The sequence below is a fragment of the Haliotis rubra genome, unplaced genomic scaffold (assembly GCF_003918875.1).
Source record: "Haliotis rubra isolate DU_JTF1 unplaced genomic scaffold, ASM391887v1 Scf64, whole genome shotgun sequence".
Lineage (NCBI taxonomy): Eukaryota > Metazoa > Mollusca > Gastropoda > Lepetellida > Haliotidae > Haliotis > Haliotis rubra.
Window position 1 is genome coordinate 329,962 of NW_025767346.1, and position 6,000 is coordinate 335,961.

The window sequence follows — 6,000 nt, forward strand, 5'->3', positions numbered from 1 at the left end:
ATATTGCAATACAATTTATTTGCCAATACACAGCCCAAGTGACAAACATTATAACATACAGATATGGAACCTACACCAACCTAATATGTTTTCGGCAGCCATTATAGTATGCAGCCATGTGACGGTTCCATCGTTTCATACCAGTTGGTTGTTTTTGTGCGTTTTAATTTTAATGAACGATTTTGGAAAGGAACGCTAAGTTTCAGGTATTTTTGAGGTATCGAATTTTTGACCACTCAGAAGGAGGCATCCATTAGAGACAAATAGGAACAGCATATAATTCACTTTTATCAGGTTTAGAGATGCCTAGTAGTTAATGCGTTCAGGTCTGGGTTCGATCCTCACGTTGATATAATGTGTTATGGCCATTTCTGGTGTCCCTGTTCGTGACAGTGTTGGAATCTTGCCAACAGCGGTAAATCACCAAACAGGGATGTTTATTTCATGCAATCCTTCACGACAAATCCACAGAGCTCCAGTCAAGACAATGGTTTTAGTTCCTGATATTCAAAACATGTATATGCAACTGAACCCGTGAAGATCCGGGTTAGAACTGGCCTTCAGCAACCCATGCTTGCACCAATTGAAGATCCGGGTTACAATTGGTCTTCAGCAACCCATGCTTGCACCAATTGAAGATCCGGGTTAGAATTGGTCTTTAGCAACCCACGCTTGCACCACGTGAAGATCCGGGTTAGAATTGGTCTTTAATAACCCACGCTTGCACCACGTGAAGATCCGGGTTAGAATTGGTCTTCAGCAACCCACGCTTGCACCACGTGAAGATCCGGATTAGAATTGATCTTCAGCGACCCACGCTTGTCGTAAGAGGCGACTAACGGGATCGTGTGGTCAGGCTCGCTGACTTGGTTGACACATGTCATCGTATCCCAATTGTGTAGATCGATGCTCATTATGTTGATCACTGGATTGTATGGTCTAGACTCGATTATTTACAAACCGCCGTCATGCAACCGGAATATTGCTGATGTGGCGTTAAACAACAAACAAACAAAACAAAGAGATAGGACACACGAAATGCTACTTTCAAAGTAATAATTATTATTGCAAAGGGAACAGATGACGTAATTTATTACTTATATGGTATATATGTATGTAACAAGCCTCAAACCCAACATCACTGGATCCTTGTAGTCGGAGTCAAGATTTACTCAAATATAATGTAACGTCTGAAGTAATAGAATAAGATTAGAATAAGGTGATAGAAACTATGGTTATTTAAATTAATACAATAATAATGGCTTTTACATTGCGCTGTATCAACGCCATGAAGATATGCTCAAAGCGCGTTTGAGTACCCCGTATAACCCAAGCTGCCTGTATGTTTAAGACGTTATAAGCAGTAAATTATAAGCTGTTTGAATGCAGTGATAATCTTTATCGAATTTATTTACCGAGCAAATACAATGTTTGATCAGTATGGATATGAACATGTTTACATGCAACCAAACCGTGATATAAGCCGGGTTTCACAACGACGGAAGTGTTTTAACTGCACGTAGAACCCAAACACTGCAGGTGACGATAGGTTGGAAATAAACACAGGAAGATTATACCCTGCCTTCCTGGTTATGTCGGGAGGTTTGTTGTTCATATTGTCAATCACTGGCTTGTCATTATGATACGCGAAGTCGTATACCTGGCAAAATACGAAGGGGCGATGGGGTTGCCGAGTGGCTTTACACCGCTTAAATGAGCAATATCCAGCATTATCACGACAAGGGACAGCAGAAATGGGCTTCACACATTGTACCCAAATGGGGGAATCGAACCCGGATCTTAGGCGTGACGAGCGATCTCTTAACCACCAGGCTACCCCACCGCCCATCACATACAGACAGAAAGGAATACCTAATTAAAGATATGAGAAAAGTCGTGTACCAAACATTTGGCAAGCTAGAACCATATTTAGTGGCAGCAACAATCTTATAAATTTCTTGATCAGGGACCCTATCCACAAAGCGTTCGTAGCCCACGATATTCGTAAGCCTATGATAAACTATAGAGTTACTACAGGTCGTAACGTTACGGTCGCTTTGGGGATCGGGGCCCCGTTCCTCAAAGCTATCGTAGCGCTAAGATGATCGTAACTCCCATACTTTAACATAGACTTACGACTGTCGTAGCGCTAAGATGATCGTAACTCCCATACTTTAACATAGACTTACGACTGTCGTAGCGCTAAGATGATCGTAACTCCCATACTTTAACATAGACTTACGACTGTCGTAGCGCTAAGATGATCGTAACTCCCATACTTTAGAATAGACTTACGACTGTCGTAGCGCTACGATCGCTTTGAGGAACGCCCAATATGACAAGATATATGTTCGTACGTAAATATATCTTGTCTTGAGGGGCGGTGGGGTAGCCTAGTGGTTAAAGCGTTGGCTCGTCACGCCGAAGACCCGGGTTCGAATCCCCACATGGGTACAATGTGTGAAGCCCATTTCTGGTGTCCCCCGCCGTGATGTTGCTGGAATATTGCTAAAAGCGGCGTAAAACCAAACTCAGTCAGTCAGTCAGTCTTGTCTTGAAATATGACAATCGAGCTAGAGTGAAGTAATCACTTTGTGAATTAGTGGCACGAAACATGCCAAGGGTGGCGGATAGAAAGCCTTAATACTAATAATTCTCATGTACGAAATTGGGGACACTATCTGTGAAGATCAAGCGCCCCGTTTCACAAAGCTATGGTAGCGCTACGACTTTCGTAAGTCAGTGTTACAGTATAGGAGGTAGGAATGCTACGAGGAAAGGTAGATCTTTGGCTTACGAGAGCTTTGTGAAACGGGGCCCAGGTTAATAATAATAATGATAATAATGAGTCCATTTTTAATGCGCTAGACTCCACGCCAGAAGGTACGCTCATAGCGCTACAGATTTGACTAGTTCACTGGTCATAGTATTTTTTGAAGAGCAGGGTCTTTAGGTCTGACTTGAAAACATAAAGACTTGGTGCTCTTTTCAACTCTTCTGGAAGAGAATTCCAGAGGATTGCAGCTTGGGTGGGAAATCGTCTGTAGCCAAATCCTTTAAGTCGCCACTTAGGGACAGTACAGAGAAACTGAGTTACGGGTCTTAGTGGTCTGGTTGGGTGATATCGAAGTCTGTCGACACAGTCACGCTACCATTACTTTGATATGGTTTTCACATTCGTAACTACTCCCCTCTTTCCGTGACCTACAAGAAGACTCGTACCTGTATAGTATGCTATAATTGCCAAGAATCGTGGCAAACCAATGGAATTGCGCGTAGTAAAATGTGAAATGAGTCAAATAGTTTTTGTGCGATTATCGATTTTCATTATTATTTCCCTGATGATAAAATTATCTCGTTACTGATATTTGATCACGACATAAGAAACCCTCGTGTAGTATTATAAATTACTAGAAGAAGCCATGTTTGGAAATTCAGAGCTATCTTTCCTTGGAAATAGTCTTAGACTATTTTCATCCCTGTGCCCGTTTGCGCACAGACCAGGCCCAGTCGTGAACATGGCCACGAGAGGGGTACGAGGCTCCTTTTGGCTTGCCGGAATGACACGAGTAGTTATGAATGTCTGTTTTCGATGAGTTTTAGCAGTTTCCATCGTTGCTTAAAGCAGTGGCTGGCTGACTAGCGTGACCTGTGTGACCAGATCCTGCTGCTTAAAACATGAGTTCACTTTTCTGATTTTTTGCACATGTTTTTGAGAGAAGTGATAGACATATTTCCACTCTGTCCTTCGATCTACAATGAAACCCAGGTAGTTATCTGAAATACATTTCCCGACTGATAACTGTTTGGTACGTCTTATTAAAACGCCAAAAGACATTAATTGTATCACGATTATTTGGTAGTCATTTCATCAGGTCCAGTACGACGAAGAATATCAACGTGCACGATATATTATGTACATTTGTATAATAAAGGAGACGGACAGACTGTATAGGCCTTTATTTCTCTCTGACAAACGTTTTCTCTTTGTGATGTAAACAAACCCAGTCCAGATGGTACAAGTAATTTGAAAGAATCCATGAAGCGGCCATTTCACTTGAGATAACACTTGAGATCGATGTAACATACAGAGGAAACCACAAAATATTTAGCAGATCAACAGTTAACTTTGCGTGGTTCTCTTCTGAAACAATATTCCATTGTGACGTGTTAGGCCACGTGTTTGTAAAGGTCTTCCAGTCTTTTAGTATGGCTTGATGACTATCCTCAGTATCAAATCGGAGTCTTCTGTGTTTCAGGTCTGTGTTTCTGTGCCTCTGTGTTTCTGTGCCCAGGGCTTAGGGGGTCATTGTTGTTCTGTCTGATGTTAATCCTACTGTTCTTTTCACGTCCGATTGATGATATTTTGGAGTCGAACACACACATTTGCTACCAGCTGTTTGAAATGCATAAGAATATACACAAAATTAATTATGATTAAACAGCAAAAAGCATGTTTCATCAGTGTTTGGTTGGTTAACTGGCAGAGTGATTAACTTCTGTAACTGATTTTTAATCTCCCAGAAATACGGTTATGGCGAGCTGGGTCAAGTAATGCAGACATCAAGGTATACAGACATCTAACATCCCACGTTCTACAGCTACTCTTTTTCAAACTTTGCTTTGATAGATATGTTACAAACGGATAGTTCAACTGCTACATGAACGTCATGGCGACGTTGAAATGATAGATTGGCTATACATCGTCAATGTCTTCAAACCCACAGGACTTGACCTACGAACAGGGCTCTCCCGAGGAGTTAGATCTAACTGGCTTTTATTGCACACTATTGCCGATCCAGCGATTGGCAAAGCCCACTGATTCCAAGTTGGCAACAATAATTACATTAACATTAAGTAAATTAAGCAACAACAAAAAAATAAACAAATAAATAAAACCCCACAAATCTACAGGTACATGCATGTGTGAAGATCTTTCTGATTGGATTAAAAATAACAAACGGAGAGCAAAGACAAACAGCCAGTCATCTCCAAATAACTCGTAAGACAAGCTGTGGGTACTCTCGATGCCACAGTCCGATGAGTGTAAGTTCCAATTGGAACTGATAAAGTTGAACGTCGGGAAACTAATATTTTCAGGATTCCAAGATGCATCAGCTCTTCCCTTCACATTAGTACAATATGTGAAGCCCATGTCCTGTGTCCCCCGACGTGATATTGCTTGAATGTTGCGAAAAGCGGCGTAAAACTAAACTCACTCACTCTTCACGTACCTGTGTGCCTTCTGCCTCTTCTCATTCTCCTCCCGCTCTTCTTCTTCTTGTTTTTCTTCCCCCTCTTGTTCTTCCTCTTTTGTTTTTTCACCTTCTCCACATTTTCTCCTATCGTCGTGTCTGCACATTCTTTTAAAACTATTCCCGAACATTTATTCACATTGTTCTTACTGATACATTGACCAAACGATTGAATCATTTCAAAGACATTTGAAGCATTTAATGTTCTAACTGTGTCTTTCGTTAACGTGATGTTGATGGGGTCTGCCTTCACATTGCCAGATATAAAGATTGCATGCAAATGTTCGTCCGTTTTTTGTATTGTGTCCCACACTTGTTCGTTTAAATGACACGAATTAGACAACCTTGCAACTATATGTTGACTTTCATTGTATACGTCAAGCAGCAGCTCAACATATTTCCGAGAAACACGGAGTGCAACTGGATGTTGTTGTCTTTTTGTCATCTGAAAAGGAAAAGAAAAGTACAGATGCGAAAGCTAGGGTATAAAATAGACAGGTTCAGGTATCCTTTCAATGTATTCTGTGAGAGGGAAATATTCCTTAAAGCTTATATTTGTAGGGAAATAAGGAAAGAGCATGGTCCGATATTCCTCTAAAGCATATTGTAATAGGAAAATATGGAATGAGCATGGTCCGATATTCCTCTAAAGCATATTGTAATAGGAAAATATGGAATGAGCATGGTCCGATATTCCTCTAAAGCATATTGTAATAGGAAAATATGGAATAAGCATGGTCCGATA